A 23,472-nucleotide genomic window follows, 5' to 3' on the forward strand; every position below is an offset into this window, starting at 1 on the left:
ACGTCTAAATTATGAAACATGTAGTTCATACTAGAAAATTGAATACTTTTGGTGCTATTTCTCGAAATGTGAGCCTTCGAACGTATGTTATTTCAGCCAGAATACAGTCTAGAAGATATTGGGAGCTATTAGAAGATGTAATAGTAGTAAACGCTGTGATTTATGTAAGTGAAACCATTATATTTAATCAAAACAATACTTAAATACGTGATTTTTTGATGGTTTGCGTATTTTTTTCTGTTAAAAACATTGTTTTTCGTAAATTTTCAACCTGCAATTGTCATGAAACTTACATTAAATTCTTTAGAAACACTTCCGATAAAAATAACTACATCAAATCTCAATTTGGAAACATTTACCATATTATGACTTATTTTTATGAGATGCATGTAAAATTAATATGGCAACACTTCCGAAAACGATCAAATTCATGATTTACAAGCCAATCTATAATGCAGGTCTGACCATACAAAATGATTTTGATGGATATTTTTCGAAATTTGTTAGTTTTTTTTTATTATGGAGTGCTATAAATTATATAATTCGGCTAAACGAATGTCTAGGCAAAAAATTACATTTGAAGTGTAAAAACCCTCGTTTTTGTTTCAGTGTATATGTAAGTGTGATGTATCACATTTTTATAAAACAGTACTAGATATACTATCACTACGATAAAAAAGTTTTATCATAAAATCTTTTATATGAGTTTCCTGACACTTTTTTGAAAATGTTTGGGCCTCGGCTAAACGAATGTCTATCGCTGTATAGTATATAGTCTTATATACCTACTTCGGGGTAAACGGCTTGAGTAATACTTTACATTTCATAACATCATTTAGCAGTTATCTAGGTAAAATCGTTCTTTAAACTGAATACACGTATTCAAGCTAATGAAGGCAGGGTTTCAACCCGAGTCAAGCAATTTCATTCTAAAAGTAATTTTGACCCGTTGCAATTCAATGAGTCGACTATCAAACAGTCCGTATCACGACAAGGTAAATTGTTCCCAACTTTTATATTCGCGCAACTGATTTCTCACACGGATTAGGTCATTTCAGTTTGCACCTTCCGTGCTTCGCTAATAATGAGAAGACTACGGCGACTCTGGCAGTGGAGATATGACCGTGCCGCTCGTAAAAAACAAACAACCTAGCAAACAACCCTTCTTCCGTAATACGGGTGAGATGATTGCTCATCGATAGATACATAACACACTGCGATGATGAGGTGATCGTCTTCGCGCAACAAACCGGTGGTGGCCGAGAGTGAGAACGGGTCAACGGGTGACATCAGCAGTTGCTGCGATGGTTGAGTCAAGTATGTGTGACCTCAGTGCTGAACTGTCTCATACGTTGAAGAATTTGAGCTTAACTCAGGTATTGCCAGAACTTAAAAACCGATCGAGTGGACTTTAAGTAGCTCAATTAAACACTTGGTAAACTTTTTTTCGATTCTGCGATGGGGTTCGCCACTACAAATTATTTTTAAGATGGAAGTTTCCAGAATGACACACGATGGATGGCATAATTTTCTGACATGTGTAGATATTTTTTTATCTGTACTAACGAGATTTTTAGCCCTAGGCTAGTTCATCTTGGGACCCACGCTTTACTTCCCTTCCGAATGAAGAACTCACATTTTGCGAGTTTGTTGGGAGTGGGATTCGATCCCAGGTCCTCGGCGTGATAGTCAAGTGTTCTAATCATTACACCAGATCCGCTTCACATATGTAGATATTAATATTTTAATTATGAGTCCCATATAGCCAAAAATGTTAAACGCGTGGGCATTCAGCAAAAACCATGCTGAGGGCAGTGAACCGTATAGTACATTTTTCTTTCATTATCGTCGCAACGCCTTTACCATCATTCATAATGTTGCATACTACCGTCACACACTACATTCATGCTGCCGTCGATGCATGAATGTCGTCTACCATGAATGTAACATTTGGCACCATGATTGTAACACAAATCAAGATGATGGGAGTACGAAATGACAGTTTTGAAATGTAGAGCTGGAGTTCCAGTGGTTCCAAAAACTGTGAAAGAAAAATGCGGATAACTCGTGCTAGAGGATGTCAGGGGCGTTACTTGGGGTTTGAGGGGAAAGGGGGGTAGTTTAGGAAGTTTCAGAGGATTTTCGGCAGAATTCAGAAACGTTACGAAGGCGTTACATAACATTTTTGAGGGTTTCGGAGGGTATAAAGTGCGTTACATGGGGTTTCTGGGAGTTTTAGGGGGATTTTTGAGGCATTCCAAGAAGCTTCAGAGCATTTTCAGCGGGTTTCAGAAACGTTACGGAGGCGTTACATGGCGTTTTCTGGGGTTTCGGAGGGTCTGAGATAAGTTACATGGGGTTTATGGGGGTTTTAGGGGGATTTTGGAGGCATTCTAAAGAGCTTCCGAGCATTTTCGGCGGATTTCAGAAACGTTACGGAGGTGTTACATGGAGTTTTCGGGGGTTTTGGAGGGTCTGAGGTGCGTTACATGGGGTTTCTGGGGGTATTAGGGGGATTTTGGAGGCATTCCAAAGAGCTTCAGAGCATTTTCGGCGGATTTCAGAAACGTTACGGAGGCGTTACATGGCGTTTTCTGGGGTTTCGGAGGGTCTGAGGTGCGTTACATGGGGTTTCTGGGGGTTTTAGGGGGATTTTGCAGTCATTCCAAGAAGCTTCAGAGCATTTTCGGCAGATTTCAGAAACGTTACGGAGGCGTTACATGGCGTTTTCTGGGGTTTCGGAGGGTCTGAGGTGCGTTACATGGGGTTTCTGGGGATTTTAGGGGGATTTTGGAGACATTCCAAGAAGCTTCAGAGCATTTTCAGCGGATTTGATTTCAAAGTCGTTACAAAGGCGTTTTTGACGATGGCGGAAACCCTCAGCAGTGTCCCTGTATTGTCCCAGAAACCCCAAGCGCCATATTTAATTCCAAAATGGCCTAGGATATCGGGTTTCAACATCAGCTCAATTAGCCAGGTCTGAAAATATCCGTATGGCATGAGACTTTTTGATTTGTTAGACGTGGGCCGTAACTATTCAGTTGGGAGCCACTGACTTTTGTTCCCCTGCTCCATTGGTGGTTATGACCCTCGGAACGCACAATCCGAAAATCTTTGTCTCCACTTCTTCACACTTCCGGTTTCTAAATTATACGCATGTCCCGTTCGCAGTTTTCGGAACCACTGGTATTTCATTAGTTCACTCAATTTGAAAATCCACTACATTTTTTGCCGTGATTAAAAAAATGTCACAGTCACCCATGAATATTTCATCTGGTCATACGTGAATGTTTTTGTTGCATGATAGTCAAGACCATACATCCACGATTATCATGCAAACGACAGTTTTTGATAGTACATTTTGGATCACTGCTCTCGCTGGAGGTAAAAATATCTGAACTAGTCCCGGGAGAAATTCCGTACAGAATCCTTGATGGGATCCTGGAGCTCAGCAGGAATACCTGAAGGAAATGACAGAGGTAACGCCGGGAGGAATTACCGAAAAAAATCCCGAGTGGAATCCCTGACATAAATGGAGTTCCAGAAAATATAACCTATTTCGACAGAAATCTTTGAAAGAATACCAGAGGGTAGATTCCGTGAAGTAATCCTAGCAGGAAACCCTGAAGGAATGCTGGCTAGAATACTTGAAGGAATCTCGTAGAGAACAACCTTTGGCAAATCACGACAGGAATCCCGGTTGGAAGCTGAGCAGGAATCCCCTGGAAGAATCACAAAAGAATTCCCGGAAGAAATTATTGAAGAAATACCTAAAGAAACTCCAGTTAACCTAGTGGTTAAGGCTATGCATCGCCAATCTGGAGGCGACGGGTTCGATTCCCGTTCCAGTCGGGAAAATTTTCTCGATTCCCTGGGCATAGTGTATCATTGTACTTGCCTCACAATATACACATTCATGCAATGGCAGGCAAAGAAAGCCCTTCAATTAATAACTGTGGAAGTGCTCAAAGAACACTAAGTTGAAGCGAGGCAGTGGGGACGTAGAGCCACAAAAAAAGAAGAAGAACCTGATGAAACTCAGGAAAATGGAATTCAGGAGTTTCAGTTCGAATACCTAAAGGAATCCTTACAGGAATGCCTGAAGAAATCTTGGCAGAAATCTATTTTATTTCATATTCTCTAACGGATCGAATCCTCAAAGGAAGGAATCTTTGAAGGAATTATAGCAGGAATCCCTGAAGGAATGTCGACTAGAATTCCTAAAAGAATTCTTTCAGGATTTTCTAAAGCAATTCATGCAGATATCGCTCACTGGATCCCAGAAGGAATCCCTATTGGATTTCCGTAAGGAACATCTGGCGGATTTCTTAGAAGAGTCCCGGAAAGAAGATATATCGAGAAAATCTTATCTCATTTCTTCACCCTACTTTTTACCCTAATCCTCTACGCTATCCTGTGCTCTACTACCATTTACCCAGCTTCTACCGTAGCGCTCTATTCAACCCTTTATCCTAACCCTCCATCCTACTCTTTATCCTAACCCTCTACCCTACCGGCTACCCTACCCTCTACCGTTTACCACCTATCCTTCCATCTACCCTACTCTTTACCACCCTAACCTTTCACTCTACTTTCTATCTTAACCTTCTGCCCTGCCCTTTAACTTAATTTTCTACCCTATCCTCTAAACTACCCTTCACCCTAACCCTCTACTCTACCATCTACTTCATTCTATACCCTACCGTCTGCCCTACTATCTACCCTAAAATCCACCCTAACCATCTACCCTACTCTTCAACTCAACCCTCTAATCTACCGTCTACCACACCCTCTACCCTACCCTCTGCTCTACCCTTTATCCTAATACTCTATCCTAACCTTTCACCCTACCCTACTATCTTATCTACTTTCCATCCTACCCACTACCCTACCCAAGTAGCAATTTTAATTTTATCGAAGTTTTTTAGCGATTCAAAAACCCTAAACATAAAACCATTGATGCCGACTTGGAAGTGCTCTCGAGTTCTAATATACCTCCATAAGCCCACGTTCTGGCTAGTTGGCCCAGCCTTATTACGATCTACAGGACTTCGTATGCAAACCGTCTTAGGATTTCGGATTGTATCATAGTTTTATCGTATCCCCGATACAACCTTCTAAATAAAACCATCTTCTGGCTTGTCAAATATTTGTTTTGTTTATTCTTCACCATGTTCGATCGTCAGAATAAATTATGGTTGTTTTTTTGTATAGCTATCAATTGTAAAGATGTCGACCACGGGAAATTTGTGGTGAATGTGACTGTGATAATGACAAAAAATAAGTGCGCCACACAAACTGTGCATTAATTGGAAGTTAAATGCATTTAATTTAATCAGTGGAATTTGGTGCATAAAAGGATTTTTCAACATAGCGGAGTTTCAAAGACATTATGTATTTTTTCGGAAAATTATATGACGGAAACGTGTTGAATAGTTAAGTATGATCTCAAGCTGTACGTGAAATCATAATACTGAGTAATGATTTTTTTCTGTATTTACATGAATGACGGCTAGGCGACATATTTTTCTGATAAAACTCTGTGTTCCTGATGATTCCTCCAATAGGGCTAACCCTCCTGAGGTGATCATAACTGAGCTTATGATAGAACTAGCGGTTTTGTCACAGCATTTTTTCCGTCTATTTTACGGCCACGAAATCCTTTGTTGGTTTTATGCATTGCCTCACAGTTTTGTGTATTTGTTTACAAAAAAATCTCTCCGACAACAACCGCAAATGCAAGTTTTATTGAAATGGTATATAATAAGTGATAAAATCAATTCATGACTACTTGCAAGTCCTTAACTGAAGATGTTTATAGCAGAAGTTATAAAATAGTTTTATGGAACGCCAAAGGTGCAAAGTAAAAAACTACCACATAAAACTAATTTAAATCAAATAGCTTTTTCACATGCTCGTATAAAACTAGTATAAAACATGAATAAACCTTCAAGGCATGCTAATTGTTACTTGGGTACCGTCTAGCCTCACCCTTTTCCCTACTCTCTACCATACCCTACATCCTGACTCTTTACCCTACCTTCTGGCCTATCGTCGTCTACCTCAACCTTCTACCCCCCCCCCCCCCCCCTTTATCTTTTAACCCACTACACTACTCTACCCGTGATGAACATGACCCTACTTGATCTGTAAGCACTTGCATGCATAATGCATATTTTACCAATTTCCATACAAGCGTTACAGATAGACAGACAGACAGATAGAAAAACAGATCAAGGCTATTCTAAAAATAACATTTTTTTACTGAAATAACCTCAAGCATAACCACAGGAATTCCAAGTGGGATTCCTGGACAAATATTTGAAAAAAAATTTTGTGGAATTCCTTCAGAAATGTCGGATAGGATTCATCAAGAAAACTTCTGCTGGGATTGCTCCAAGGATTCCTATATACCTAAATCTTTCCCGCTGTGTAATTTTCTTTCATGGATTTTTTCAAGTTTTTATTTAGGAATTACGCTCAGAATACCAACAACAATTTCTGCTAGCAGGATACCTTCCAGGATGTCTCCTGGAAACCTTGCTTGAATATCTTAAGTAGTTGGTCTTGGGAGTGCTCCAAGCATTCCTGGAAGATTTCCCGTAACAATATTCTGAGGAATCCCGGCACGACTTCCTAATGGATTCCACTATAAATTCCAGAAGAAATTCCAGCAGCAATCCTAGGGCAATCGGGAAGCATGCATATTGCATAGATTCATTTCAATAGAGAACTTTTTCGGCATATGGTTTATTTGGGCGGATAAAACACGGTTATTTGTCGTTCGAGCGAATGTTTCAAAGTCGACATAAAAGGTTTTTTTCCCCTGGAGAACATTCTGAAATAGTTTTGAGAAATTTTCAAAAGACTTTAAATAATTCATTCCTAATAAACCCGCATCCTTCGCTGTCGAGAAACACAAATGAAAGCGACAACTATTCGCTGCCGATCAGCTCGAGTTACTGTTACCAATATGGGAGATCCAAAGTCAAAATCAGTAACCCTGATTTTCGATGCTTCCCAGGTTCTCAGTCATGACTTTCTATAGCCACGTAGGACAGTCGTAGATATGTCGTCTTAAGGAAGTTCCCGCAAACCAGAAACCGTTGACGAAACGTTCTTATTACATGGCGACCGTGACTATTTGTGAATTTTAACTTATTGCTATTTTTCACATGTTATAGGCATGTAATAGATATCAAACGAACAAAATTCTCATAAACTCGCAGTAAAATTTTCCGAAACGGTGCCGTCATGGTAAAGCGTTAAGCGATGCGTGTGTGATATTCGTAAGGCCAATTACATAGTAAAGCGGCGGGATAAGTGGAGTTTTACACAACACGCTTGTTAGTAGGTTTTCATTACCGGCATTCGGCATTACCGACCATCCTTCACTTTGGGGTAGCACCAAGCCTGAAGAGAATTCAATCAGATGGTAGGTTTCTCTTGAGGAAATTGAGAATCAACCCTGGGTGTATCTCAACAACGGTCATGAAAAAACGCAGAAATATTAGAATCACATGCATTGCTACAAGAGCCCAAGATCATCTCTGCATTTCCATAACCGTCACGACTCACGAGAAGTAAGATGGTTCTTGTTTCTGGCTTCCTTTTGATTGTTTCTGCTTACTATAGGATCGACAATTCAAACGTCCTTTGCCACGATGAACATTGGATTTCAAAATTGTACCTTTTTTGGTCATATCCCGCTGTGTGTTATTTAAAGGATTTCTCTTCTCCTCAAATGCCTTCATTATATGTTTATACAAACGAGGATTATCCAGGAACTTTATTTTTAACCTGAAATTTTGCTTATGTTCAAGCTTATTATCCTCACCGTGCTTCCTTATTGCTACTTGCGCGGATTTCTCACTTACTCCTTGCATATTATGCTTATTTCCTAAGTGACATTTCAAGCTCTGTACATCGTTTGTGCACATTTTTTAGACGATGTTCCGCTAAAAGTTCATGTATTTAGAAACAAACTAGCTGTACCCGGCAAACTTTGTCTTGCCTACTGCGTTTTTTGACGTTTTAGGTTTCTAGCCAAGACCAAATCCCCGGTCCCCGGTATGGAAGATCGATTTTCCAAAAACTATCCATTTTTCCATGTTTTATGCCTCATAAACCTTGCTTGGGTGAAAACTAACAGAACAAAACTAAGACGACCAAAATCGGACCTTCCGTTCGCAAGTTATGCGCGGTCCCACGTATGCCACTGCATTTTTATAGATATAGATTGTTGGGATCGAATAAACCGCTTCACAAACTCTGAGAGAACAGGTTAATCAACAGGATGTAGCCTTCAAAAAGAACTATTCATCAATAATTTTTAAATGCCAGTATTTTCTTAGTGCGTCCATACTTTCTGGGGCGGTCTTTATGGATCGCCAATTCGGAGACGGCGGGTTCGATTCCCGTTCCGGTCGGGGAAATTTTCTCGACTCCCTGAGCATAGTGTATCATTGTACTTGCCTCACAATATACAAATTCATGCAATGGCAGGCAAAGAAAGCCCTTCTGTTACGTACGAATGGTTATACGAACCCCTGAACGTCTGTTCCTTTACTCTGTGTGTTTATGTCAGTCTTCGATAGTTTTCTCGTTTTCTGCTTTGTAAGCGGTGCTTGCTGATTCTAGTATTCAATAGGACTAGGTAGAAGCTAGCAGCAGTACGGATGCAATGGATCTACAATCATTGTTCCGCCGCGAAAACCACCGAAGCTGTAAGTGCTGTGTACGTTAATGTTTAAGAAATGACTAATTGATAATAAAATTAGCTTTATAGCATGCGGCTCTGCAATCCAATATGATTATTACTGCCCTGCTGAAAGATTCGGTGTACCTACTTCGTTGCTGCTTCTAACACTATAAAGAGCTTCGACTGTTCACCATTGTGATGTAGCCGGAGGTAACCTCATTCAGCAGCCTAGATTGAACGGAGATATGGGAACGGTTGTTGCAGAACCACAGGACATCATACGTAGACACCGGACAGATGCTTCCATGCTAAACTGGACAACGCGAAGCTGATTTCAACAGGCCGTTCTACAAGCCAAGTTATTTGCTCCGTAAGGCCATCGAATTAGCGCCAAAGCACGTCCCACAGGTTTAAAGTGGCAAAGGCAAAATCTAGTGTTTTTTGTGATTGTTCGTTCAGTGCAAAAATACCAACATTCTTCCGTGAGTTCATCTAGCTCTGAAGATGAAAAGGAGTAAAACTTCGGTGTACGTTTGGTTCGAAGTGTTACGGGGGGGAGTGTTACGTACGAATGGTTATACAAACCCCTGAACGTCTGTTCCTTTACTCTGTGTGTTTATGTCAGTCTTCGATAGTTTTCTCGTTTTCTGCTTTGTAAGCGGTGCTTGCTGATTCTAGTATTCAATAGGACTAGGTAGAAGCTAGCAGCAGTACGGATGCAATGGATCTACAATCATTGTTCCGCCGCGAAAACCACCGAAGCTGTAAGTGCTGTGTACGTTAATGTTTAAGAAATGACTAATTGATAATAAAATTAGCTTTATAGCATGCGGCTCTGCAATCCAATATGATTATTACTGCCCTGCTGAAAGATTCGGTGTACCTACTTCGTTGCTGCTTCTAACACCTTCAATTAATAACTTTGGAAGTGCTTAAAGAACACTAAGCTGAAGCGAGGCAGGCCAAGTCCCAGTGGGGACGTCGAGCCATAAAGAAGAAGAAGAAGAAGATTATACAGTTATTAAGCCATAATAACATATTTTGTTATGCTGTTGATATTTTCTTCTGCTCGGGAACTTCCACTTAATATAATTGAAGGGCCCAGAAGTATAGGGGTATAGAGAACATTTTGTCGATTTTGAGCTCAGCATGTAAAAAATTTCTTAAGATTCCTATTTCTCATGAACTCTTTTAAGATTATTTTTATGATGATTAGAAAAATTACAATAAACCGGAGAAAATTGGGTAGATTTTGAATCTCCTAACATTTTGTATGGGATTAAAAATTGGTGACAAACCTTATTTACTCGATAGTGGGTGTTGTCACTTACACCCAGTGCTGAAGAAGTCATTTCGACAGATTTAGATTCAACCACTTACAGCTCATTTCGGAAACTGAACCTGAAAATATGGTATATGAAAGACTTGTGCGGCTAGACCAGTTCTACAGGAAAGTCACAAAAAAACCGCTCTCACTTTAATATTTAAGGTCAATGTCATCCATTATCTTCGAAAAATGTCACTTGATATTCATGATGAATATCAATTGACATTTTTCGAAGGTGGCCAATGACATTTACCTTAAATGTTGGAGGAATTTTTGAAGCAATCGCAGCAGGAATTTGAGCTTGTACTGCCGTATGCCACCGTAAGGAAATTCCCGTGTGTCGGTGTAAGAAAGATTCCGCAAACCCGCATGTTGACGAAACGTTCTTATTACATGGCGACCGTAACAGAAATGTAAGACATATCACACGAACAAAATCTAATAAGCTCACGGAGAAATTCCTAAAAACGGTGTCGCCATAGTAAAGCGTAAAACGAAGCGTGTGCTTTGTTCATTAAGCCGATGACATAGAAAGGCGGCTTGACAAGTGTAGCGATGCGATGCGCTGTTCATGTGATATAGCGACACACGCTTAGTTTCGGGATTAGCGATTAACCATCTTTCGCTGTGGAGTAGTGCCGTTCCTGAAGGGAACTCCACCAACAGGTATCTCTAGAAGAAATCGAGGACGAATTCTGAGAAGAATCTTTGATGACTGTTGTTGAGATTCTTCTCAGAATTCGTCCTGGATTTCTTCAAGGAATGAAAAACAGGTGGAACGGGCTCACCAATACACCCAAGTATCCAGTAAACAGCACAATCGTTACGGACAAAGCGGTATTTTGGCACTGACTAGCGTCGTGAAAATGAATGACGCACAAGCTATTTTATTTAGCTTCACGCTCCAAATAAGTACAGTCGGATATCCTACTAGCACTGCCACCCACTTTATGCCCACCGCGTTTTTCAGGTTGTCTTCTAACCAATATAGTTCATTTTTTGTATGTGATGAGCACTAACTGCTTTAAAAAAAATCAGCTGGATTGGATGCAAGACAGCTTAGCAATTGCGGTGGGCGTAAAGTGGGTGGCAGCGTCTAAAAGGAGACTCGACTTACACCATAAGTATTACTGAGCAACTTTCGGAAGATTTTCTTGAAGATTTGCCATTCGATTGCTTAAAATAAGTGTCGATTTTTTATGATTTTTTGGAACTACTTTTGAAAAAATGCTAAAGAAATTTTGAAAATAACTTTCTGTTTATGTTTTTAGAAGCATTGCTGATCATATACTTATAGTGATAGTTATATAGTGATTTTCCTCGTGTTTTTTTTTAGAAATTCTTTGGAATTTGCAGTGTTAGCCAATAATTTTATGGTTTGTTGCCGTATGCGTTCATGTCTGAGCCGATATTGATTGCGAGCTACATTTTATTCCTCTTCCTCTATATTCAGCACGACCACACAAGACTGATGGAGAAATGATGCTTATGCCTCGTACCCCCAGTCAGCGGATTGTTTGCACCCGAGCGCCAAATTATGTGTACATAACACACTCGAGAGCGTAAACAGGCGTTTACTATTACACTATTATTATGATTGTCGATAACCAACCAACAACTACTATGGACCAGCCAGCCAGCTAGCGTATCGAACAGCATGGCACGCCGCCACATGCAGGCAGCGAGAGAGAGAGGTGGTAAAACAAGCAAAGCAAGTGAGGTGTGTTTTCCGATTCCTAATTAAAAGAAAACGTTTTACGATCTAATGGTGCAAATTGACTTCGATCCGAGAGAGAGTGCCAACATCATCGGTTGCATTCGGACGCAGGGGTTCTCCATTGTGGACGACTTTGCGTTGAGATTGGCAAAGAAAGTGTTCTGTTATTAACTGTGAAAGTGTTGATAGATCACATGAAAATCTTTGAAATCGTTCGCATCGCCCATCAAGATGAACACAGGTTATGTAACACTCCATCCCTTCTCACTAACGAAAAACTCCTAATCGCGACAACTGTGGAGATGCAGAGGTATACTCGATCTCGTATAGCAACCGATGCCGCATTGATATTGTTCCTTCCTCGATGGACGTGGCCGGCGTCGCTATTGATTTAATAAAGTTTGGGACTCTCACGGATGCACATTGATCATGGCTCTTTGTGCAATTTTGATTGCTCCTGTCAGTGAAGGAATAGCAACTACGAACGGTACAGTCATTAATGCTAATATTGTTGAAGAAGAACTAATGAACAGTTTTGATACGGTAACTGATTATTCACTAGTCAAAAAGTACCCAACAATTATATTTTATGTTTTGTGAATATCGAACATATTTGCGACTATGTACAAATAAAGACAATACATTGTAATCGCGCTTTTGTGTCATTTTTTGCGTTTCTCTTCTGCCACATTTTTTTCCACGACATATAGAGCGTAAAACATTTTTTTTTGTTCACAACTTTGTTCATGCCGGGGCCCGTGGCGTAGTGGCAACACGTTTGCTTCATAAGCAGATGGTCATGGGTTCGATCCCAGCCCCGGCACTTTCGACAGTTGCTCTTTCCCCCGGAGAGCAGCTGACACTGACCCTCTTCTGAGCCCATGGCTCAAATGAACCCGGATACTTGGACATCGGCAAACGGCACCCCATAATGGACCCTCAATCGGACTAGAAACAGGAACAACCAACAGCCACACATCAACATCCTCGAGCTCATCATTCTACCATGATAGGGTAGAAAGTGAAAGCAGCGCAACGGCCACCAGTTCGATGCAGTACAATAGAATACATTTAGGCGCTTTACAAAGTGTATGTACAGCTTCCAATTGGAATGGCTCACGCAGTGCCCAAGTGGACAATAGAGCTGTAAATTAGGTTAACTGTGGGCATAGCTAACACTCGTAAAATACGAAATTGAGGTATTGTATGAATGAAAGTAGTATGAAACGAGCTCATCAACTTTGAGGGAAAGGGCATAACTAGCACATATAAAAAAGGGAATCGATGTATTACATGAATGAAAAAAAATGGAAAGAGCTCACCAATTTATCTGGAAATGCGAATGTTGGACGCTGATTTTGACAAAACAAGAAGAAATGAACAAACACATGTCCGCCCATATAGCTGAGGCGGTAAACGCACGGGTATTCAGCATGACCATGCTGAGGGTGACGGGTTCGATTCCCGGTCGGTCCAGGATCTTTTCGTAAAGGAAATTTCCTTGACTTCCTTGGGCATAGAGTATCTTCGTGCCTGCCACACGATATACACATGCAAAATGGCCATTGGCAGAGGAAGCTCTCAGTTAATGACTGTGGAAGTGCTCATAGAAAACTAAGCTGAGAAGCAGGCTTTGTCCCAGTGAGGAAGTTACGCCAAGAAGAGGAGGAGAGGAGGATGTCCGCTTATACAGTGATAGACATTCGTTTAGCCGAGGCCAAAACATTTTCAAAAAAGTGTAAGGAAACTCAGATTTTCTGATATTTTTTTTTATCGTAGTGATGGCATATCTAGGACTGTTTTATAAAAATGTGATACATCACACTTACATATACACTGAAACGAAAACGAGGGTAAAAACCCTTCAAATGTCATTTTTTGCCTAGACATTCGTTTAGCCGAATTGTACAATTTTTGGGATTCCATAACAAAAAAACTAACAAATTTCGAAATATATCCAACAAAATCATTTTGTATGGTGACCTGCATTATAGATCAACTTGTAAATCATGGATTAGATCGTTTTTGGAAGTGTTGCCATATTAATTTTACATGCATCTCATATAAATATGTCATAATATTGTAAATGTTTCCAAATTGAGATTTGATGTAGTTATTTTTATCGGAAGTATTTCAAAAGAATCTAATGAAAGTTTCATGACGAGTGTAGGTTGAAAATTTACGAAAAACAATGTTTTTAACTGAAACAAATAACGCAAATCATCAAAAAATCACGCTTTTTAATATTGTTTTGATGAAATATGATGATTTCACTTGCATAAATCACAGAGTTTACTACTATTACGTCTTCTTATAGCTACCAATATCTTCTAGACTGTATTCTGGCTGAAATAACATACATTGGACAGCTCACATTTCGGGAAATGGCACGGAAAGTATTCAAATTTCTAGCATGAACTACTTGTTTCATAATTTAGACGTTTTTTTTCAAATAAATTATGTTAAAAATGAATGTGGTTCAATACTAAGACTCATTTATAATATATTTCTTCAGATTGAATGAAATAAGCCAATTAGTTGACCATATCTTGCATTTTTGTATGAACATCATAATTCTGACACTTCTTGCAGTTCTTTCACTTAACAGTCTTCTAACTCATTTAGTAATGCTAGTATCGAACAGGTATACTACACAGGCATTAGGGCACGTCTTTATTTCAACGCAGAATTACTTATTTTAGCTTTTATCAATCCCATTTTAAGATTTAGCCAACCAAAACCCAATATACTTTATTTTTTCATTACATTTTATGCAATAATTTGAACATTTGCAACAATAATTCTGTGCCATATTTTCAATACTGCTAGTCTAGCTTACGTTTGAGTGTTTACAGAAATCATTTTTCTTAAATAAATTTGTTTATCATCGCTTCTCCTTATCGGGACATTTTTTTATTATATTTCTCTGAATTTCACAAATAAATAAACTTTCAAGGTCAATTATCTTACTAACACGTCATTAACTAAATGCATTGGGGTATATCCTCGGAATATACTCACGAAATTGCAAAAAATCTATTGAAAACCAGTTTTTCGTTTACCTCGGCTAAACGAATGTCTAGGCAAAAAATGACATTTGAAGGGTTTTTACCCTCGTTTTTGTTTCAGTGTATATGTAAGTGTGATGTATAACATTTTTATAAATCAGCACTATATATAGTATCACTACGATAAAAAAGTTTTATCATAAAATCTTTTGTATGAGTTTCCTGACTCTTTTTTGGAAAAATTTTCGATCTCGGCTAAACGAATGTCTATCACTGTAGCATCTACTCAACCCATACATGCCGTCCAAACTCATCTCAAGGAGAGACCTCGAAAGTAAAAGTCAAATAATATTATAATAATAATGTCAATGATTTTCGTCTAATGTTGAACTAACCATTGTTTTCAATAATTAAACGAGTAAGAAATCAAAAACTCTCACTGAATTTATAATATGTCACACATGTTCTGACATCACGCACTAAATTCTTTGAAATTTGCAAACCTCTGGCTCTCCTAGAAGAAAACCCGCGAACGAACCGAGAGTTTATTTTTCCTCGCTGAGCAATAAATAGCCCCATTGAGTTGCGCCGGCCGGGTTTCCGTGCTGTGTTTCGTTAGCATTAGGTATCTACTACTGACTGGCTGGACCGAACAGCACGACCGCGATCGACCACCAATTGCAATCACCAGCCACCGACAAACAAGGACCACAACCGATAGAAACCCTCTGATATAATTATGATTTAATTAGACATCGGGAGCCGGACAAGACGTGAAACTGGCCGACGGGCGACCGAATGACCACACCGGTGTTGGTTTTTGCACTGCATGCCAACATTTGAGAAGGGCCTATCTGAGAAACGCAGATATCTTGATGTGCAATATAAATCTGATGACTAATAAATAATGATTATAATGAAATTCAATTTTATTTTTTATAGCTTTTTGCAAGCCCTAAATCAGTGAGATCGTAGTTTGGTTCTATCAGTACCTTTACATACGATTAAATGTGTACAATTAATATTAAACATATAATGTGAACTTTGAATGCTATTAGTAGAGATTATAATCTCTAAACAGTTCAAAAATGTTACATCGAAATCACTGTAACAAAATGACCCCCATCGCTTTCAACACAATTCTCCGTCGGACTGTAAAATCACAGCTTGTCTGCAGTATGGAGCTTGCTTACAACTTATCGTGCAAGAAATTCTTTTATGTAACATCGAATGGAATGAAATGGACGGTTAATGTTCTAATATTTACGTCAAGTGTAGTTTTCAAAATTTGTATCTAGAAACCCGATGTTTCAGTATTTTGTACTAGCCTTCCTCGAGGGTAAATGCAGCTTATACTTTTGATGGGAATTTACTCATACGAAAACTCCTTGGGAGTTTACAAAATGTGCAAAATACCCAACTTTTCAGATAATTTCAGATAATCTTAAAATTACAGGTTGTTTAAATTTTTCGGTTCAAATTAAAATTACAGATCATTCACATTTTTCGGTTAAACTACTTCCAACTGATACGCCTTACTTCGCATATCTAGTAGACTTTCGGACTTGACTTTCCCGCTGTTTAGTTCGCGTGATTATGTAACGTTTATGACCGCTGCCAGCCAATTTCTTTTTTTTTCCTCCTTTTCCTGATTGAAAGCCTTATACGCAGCGCCCCCTACCTACGATAAAAGGAAAGATGGGATGACTCGGGTGTCCGGTGATTATTCTACGAAAGGAACCCTTCGCGGTACGTTTGTGCTGTTTGCGTTGGTAAATACGTTGTAAAACGGTGTCGTGTCGTCGACACGGGCAGGTGAGAAAATTGGACCCCATTATCAACGCTTGGCGCCGCCATCACCGTGTGATTATGGCTGTGCGTGAAACCATGTGTGTGTGTACTGTGTAGATATCAAAATAAATATAGTTTTATACGGGTGGTTGGATTTATGTTTCTCGTCCACTGATTGGCAGCCAATGGGTTGCCCTCCGTTGCATGTTGGCATTTTTGGGTTAACAATGCCAACCTGATTTCGGAAGGCGTTGTTGAACAATGATAGGGGAAATTCTTGGTAACACTGCGGATGCATTTTGAGTATTTGAAGCTATTCTAAGCAACATCTGTGCGGGCTTCTGAAATGCGGCCCTTGCTGGGATTATTACAGGAATTTAACCCTCGAACGATCGCGCTGTTGTATTTTGTACAACACGTTGAAAAAATCTCGCTTTTTGTACTCAGCATTAGCGTGGTGCTGACGCAGGTAGTCAACCGCGCGAGTTACGGAAGGTTAAGCTGAAGTTTATGCGATTAATTTCCACCTAGGATTGGCTCAAAAGTTCCTGTCGGGATTCTTCCAGGAGTTCTTCAAAAATTCCTCCAGTGATTTCTCACATTTTTTACCCTTCTTACACCCATAAGAAGGGTATAAATACCGCTCGAAAAACCAACATTCGATCCGAGGCCCGCAGGGCCGAGTCTCCTATACCGATCAACTCAGCTCGACCAACTGAGCAAATATCTGTGCGTGTGTGTATGTGTGTGTGCGTATGTTACAAAAAAAGCCACACACGTTTCTCAGCCGTCTGATAGCCGATTTGGATTCTCTTAGTTGCAAATCAAAGCTACAACATCCTAGTAGAACCCTATTGAATTTTATTACGATCGGACATTTGGTTATCGAGATATCTTTCGAAGAGTACTTTGAAGTAATATAGGTTAGCTTTTTGAGTCAACCGATTTGAGTTCTCTTGGCAGCAAATGAAAGCTACAACATCCTAGAAGAACGCTCCGAAATTTTATGTCGATTGGACATTTGATTACTGAGATATTTTTGAAGAGTACTTAGGAGTTATACAACTAATCTTTTTGAGATTTTTAACAAAGTATATCATACTAAATATCTCAGTCGTATGCCAATCGATTTGGGTTCTCTTGTCACCAAATGAAAGCTACAACATCCTAGTAGATTGCTCAGAAATTTTATTAGGATTGGACATTTGGTTACAGAGATATCTTTCAAAGAGTACTTAGGATTTATTCAACTAAACTTTTTGAGATTTTTGACCAAATGTATCATAATAAATATCTCAACCGTCTGTCAACCGGCAACCAAATGAAAGCTAGACCATCCTAGTAGAACCCTATACAATTTTATTAGGATTGAACATTTGGTCAAAGAGATATCTTTCAAAGAGTACTTGGGAGTAATACAGGTTAACCTTTTGAGAGATTGTTGAGCATTTGTATCATAATAAATATCTCAGCCGTCTGTCAACCGATTTGGGTTCTCTTAGCACTAAATGAAAGCTACAAATCCTTGTAAAAGGCCCTGAAATTTTATTTCGATTGGACATTTGGTTACTGAGATATCTTTCGAAGAGTTTTTCATTAAATTCCTTTTTTTATTTATTATTATATTCGTTTGTTATCTTGCATGAGCTTTTGACCAGTCTATGGAAAATTATTGTTCAATCAATAACGCTGACTTCATATAAAGTGTATACTAGCAGGTTATTGTTTTCAATAAAATTATATATAACAAATTACAAATAAACAAGAATTCTATGAAAACTAACAATATGATAAATGAAAGCTTTGAATTTATATATTGTGCGAAAAAATGCAAGAACTGTACAGCCAAAATATCTAGCTAATTCCAAAACTGATTAGCATAATGGATATATTATTTTTGTCCTTTTTACACCATAACCTTGAATACCAAGTACTTCGGAGCTAATTTATTCGACTGATTAAGAGATATTAGACAAAGTGTATCTCGCTGATTTTCTTATCCATTTGTTAATCGATTCAAGATCTTTTGGCAGTTAACAAAAGATACAATATTCCAGAATATGTAAGCTATTTTTTTAAATTTCACACAAGATTCTAGAAGGTGTCTGGCATTTCTGGTAGTTTAGTCCATGGTCCATGATGCAATTTTGGAAACCTATCCACTAGATGCCCAATCCACAATATTTTCTAGAACTTTTGGTCAATCAAGCAAAATAAAACTGTTAAATACGAATAATAAAACAATATTTTTAATAAGTGTAAGAAGGGTTGTGTTCGCCATAGGTGGATTAAATCGGGTTTTTTTTTCCAAAGATTCCACTATAAATTCTTTTTAGGATTTTACCACAGACTCAAAACAAATTTGCAGGCTGGACAAATTCACGCACAAGCGTTTGCCCAGCAAAATGGTGAATTGGTATCTCAGCGGAAAAAGACGTTTGTTAGCTGACTCTCAACAAAATGATTTCCGAATCTCAGCAATGAACTGTCAAAACTGCTGAGGTCTCGGCAAAAAGGTTGTTTGCTGATTGCTCGGTTGTGCGAGTTTCGACGAAAGTTTGAAAAATTGCTGATATCCCGGCAATCTGAATCCAATGGGCAGAGCTCCTACTGGAAAGCCAACAGGAATTTTTGGTGGGACCAGTCTAAAGATGGTTGGTGCGATTCCTGAAGGAATTTCTGCTATGATTCATCCAAGAATTTCTACTGATATTCCTTCAGGAATTCGTCCCTTCAGGTATGTTTCTGATTTTTTTCAGGCATTTCTCCGTCAGTTTTTCTTGGAATTTCTCCAAAAACTACTGCTGAAATGCCTCCAAAAACCCTTGTTGATATTTCTGCAGAACTTTTCCCAGGAATATATACAGAAACTACTCTATGTACCGTCGTGCGGGGCTTCTTTATACACTTTTTCATGGTTTTTCAACTTTATGAAATTATAACTCCCAGAGTAGTGAATGGATTTCTACAATTTTTACACATAATAATTGTGAGTATGTACATATGTAGGATGTATGCAAAATTTGAACTAAATCCATCAATAAACAAAAAAGTTGTTCATACACCAATCGGACACATCTCATATAGAACCGGATGGGGGCTACTTTGGACATTTTTATCTATAACAAAATTGCAATTCAAATTCCAAGGTTATTTAGAAAACTACTTTGTAACAATACTGTAGTATACTATATCTGACATGATTTCAATAAATATATGCGTTTGAAGATGGTTCTCTGCTACCTTTGGTATTATGAGCAGCGTGATATTGCTATATAGATAGCCTGAAAAAAGAGACCATCAATCCTTTATTTGGGTGAAATGGTCATTTATAATGCATAACGATACAAATATTCGATTGTATATGCTACGTTGATACATTTTGAATGAATTGATCAACCCTATGAAATTTATGAACTGTAGAAACAATGATTACAGACCAAATGTTCTGATACGTTATGTATATTTTATTGGTTTATTCGATGTTTTTTCGCGTCCAGGCAAGCAATAAACGGTCTGTTTGAAAAATAATTTCAACCAAATGGAGGGAAAACTATTGCTTCATAATAGTCCCAAAGACATCAAACAGATTTGAATCATATTTCGAACTCTAAAAATTCATATTCAAAAGTGTCCAAAGTAGCCCTGCATTTCAAAATTAGCCCCGCACGACGGTACATAGATATAGCTGATAAAGTAGCCTAGGTATATCAAAGGTCAACTAACACTCTTAAGCTTTTGGGGAAAAGCTACGGTCAATTGAATGAAAAACGTCGTTTTTCCATAGTAATTCCCATACAAACTGGTGATACTGATTGAATATTTTGGCTATTCCGATAAATACTTCTAAAGAGATAGTTTCTGCCAGAATTTATGCATGAGTTTTTCACGGGGTCTTTGCTGGGGTACCTCCCGGGATTCTTTCAGGGGGTTTCCCAAGTTTGTCACTGGACTCCTCCCGTAGATCATTCAGAATCTTATCCAAAGTTTCTTCATGAATTTCTCGGGATAGCCTTCCGAAAGTTTCTCTGCGAATTTTTGCATGGTTATTGAAGAAGTTTTTCCAGGGATTTTTTCTAGAGAGTTTCCGATGTTTTTCTTGGATATCCAAGCGGGAAGTTCCACCCGAGATGTCCCAGTTTTTCTCTGGAGTTCTTTCAAATATTTCAGCTGAAACACCTGTAGAATCCAAATCCAAAGCGAAACGCTGAAGAAAACTCACGGAAATTTCTTGAAGAAATTGCTGGAGAAACTTTTAAAGAAATCCCGGCAGAAGCTCCTACAGAAGTCTCATGAGAAACACTGAAAGGAATAGCGAAAAATCTTTAAGAGGAATTCCGAGAGAAACTTGAAGAAAAAATCTGTGAAAACACCTGCGATATATTTTGAGAGACTTTTGTGTAGATCTCGGAATAAATCGTGGAAGAAATCCCGTGAAAAATTTTGTTTGGGCAAAACGCAGAAGAAACTTGGAGACAATCCCACCAGGGACTCTGAGAGCAATACTGAAAAAACCTCTAGAAGAAATTCTGAAAAAAGATCCAGTAGGAATTCGGAAAAAACTCCGAAAGAAATTTAAAAAAAATACAAGAATGGCTTGGAAAAATGCGGAAGGAACCCTGAAATAAATCAGAGGAGGCATCCCATGAGGTATTTCTATATGGGCTTCGTGGCCATATGGGCTTCGTGGCCGAGCGATTAGCGGTGTCAGTCGTTTAGGTGTCTCGTAAGCCTCGGAGTGTGGGTTCGATTCCCGCTCCAGTCGGGGAAAACTTTTCGTCAAACGAAAAATTCTCCACTGGGCCACTGGGTGTTATATGTGTTGTCCGTTGTATAATGTTAGTCATGTTCAGTCTGTGCGGCCTCTGGCCGAAGACGGTGTAGTGTCTTAAAAAAAAAAAATAGTTCTAGAAGAAACCCTGCCAGAAGTTCTGGAAAAAGTTATTGTGACGGTATTGCTAGATTGATTTCGACTAGGTACCACATCCACTTTAATAATGTAATAAACTCTAAGAACTCTACTTCAGAGTAGATTTACAAGTAGTGAAGTTCACTAGTTGGTATTCATGTTTTATTTTTTTCGGTGTAAAGTTTCCCTGAGGATTCCAAAAAATTCTCTGAGTATTCCAGGTTTTTCCCTGATAAATAAAACTCCCTGAGGATTCCCGTTTTATTCAGCTGTTTCCAGGTAGTGGACGGACATCCTTGTGAAGTCAGAAATTTCTGTAGATTTTTTTTATTTTAAAGAATGCCTCTCAGAATTACTTCGTGGATTCATCCAGGAATTCGTCTGGGGTTATTCCTGGATTTTTTTAGAAGTATGATTTACTGGCATGAAAATGCACTGGTGTGTCATGTATCTTGCAAAAAATATAGACCTCACCGACTTCATTCACCCCCCGAGCAGAGGAGAATATCAAAATGATAACAACGGAATCACAACATCTGTTTTTATATCTAGATTTGTTATTATTAACTTATTGAGCCATTACCTTTCCATGACATGTTTTGTTGGACAAACTTATTTTGCTATAATCGAGCTATTATTATATTTTTTTTCAAATAACATTTTTATGACATATTTTGTTGTAGAACAAGTGAAAAAATCGCAGCAGGCGTTGCCGCGAACGGGTGTGTTTTTATTTTGCTTGTCACGTTTTGTTCGCGTTCGCAAATTTCACGGTTCCGCTGGTGGTTTGGTCGGTACTACGCCACCCGGAAAGTTTTGTCACGTGTGGACGCGTTGATTTGGCTTAGTTTAGACTGCTGAACTGTGAATAAATATCGAAGCAAAGTGAATTTTGACTTACCAGTGAGAAGAAAAACAACGTGGGTGGCGAGTAAGCGTTGCCGCGAACGGGTGTCAAATCCGCTTGTTATTTTTTTTTTTTTTGCACGTTCTCAAAACGAACTTTATTCGAAGATTGCGCTGGTGGTTTGGCAGGTATTACGCCACCCCGTCAATTTTCTTCGTGTGAAAGTGTAATTCTTCAGCGTAGTATCCATTATTCGGGAGTTTCGGCGTAATGCCAGTAATCGCTGACTCGGTTGATCGGTCCACGTCGTTTTAAGTGTACGCGGCAATGAAAACAATCCTATTTCGGTCGTTGCTGCATCGCTGGAGAAATAAGAGTTCAACTATATCACGGCAGACTATGAAGAACTTGGTGAGATCTTTCTAATTAAAAAACGTCATTTTATTCATACATGTGGTATTTACTATACCTAAATACGCGCCAGAAACAAAAATGCAAATTTTTGATTCAGGAAGTGTTAATGCATTTCAGATATCCAATTGATATCCGGATGCATCAATGCGGGGCTTACTGTTTCAGAAAACGACCTCAAGATGTACGTGGAAGCCCTGTCATACTTGAAATGGGTCGTTTTGGAAGTGCAGTAGAGCTATCACCTTCCATATCCAGGACTAAAACTGTTTGCGTCTATGGATAAAAGTTAAAAATAGACGCAGACATTTTTCTTCCATAAAAGCACTGCCGGTCAGTGGGAGATGGATTGTACATACACACACACACATATTTTGTTGTAGAACAAGTTCAGTTATTATTGAATTATTGGGACTTTGAAAATATTTGATCATCAATAACAAGTTTTGCAATCTAAACTACACCATTCGAGATTGACGTTGTTCACAGCATTTCGCCAGGAACTGTTGAGAAAATCATATTTCTTGTCAGTTTCTCTTCCTCTTCTTTCTGACATAACATTCTAAAAAAAAGTCCAAATCTGGAATTTGTTCTAACTGTGTCAGTAGGAAGCATCCATTGAGTACATCACGCTAAAATTAGGAATTTTCGTCCCCCCTCCCCACTTCGTACGGGGTTTTACTATACTTAACACATTGCTTGTCACATTTGCTTTAAAATTGTTATCAATAACTTGTTAATTTCAAACTATGTTATTGAAA

The 23,472-nt window shown here is 38.8% G+C and overlaps 1 protein-coding gene across 5 annotated transcripts in view; it reads right to left on the minus strand.

Annotated features, from left to right (window-relative positions):
* LOC109401184 (uncharacterized) overlaps positions 1-23,472 on the minus strand; it is a 405,345-nt gene that overhangs the window by 284,683 nt on the left and 97,190 nt on the right. The window lies entirely within an intron of this gene.

Source organism: Aedes albopictus, chromosome 3 (assembly GCF_035046485.1).
Source record: "Aedes albopictus strain Foshan chromosome 3, AalbF5, whole genome shotgun sequence".
NCBI classification, from domain to species: Eukaryota; Metazoa; Arthropoda; class Insecta; order Diptera; family Culicidae; genus Aedes; species Aedes albopictus.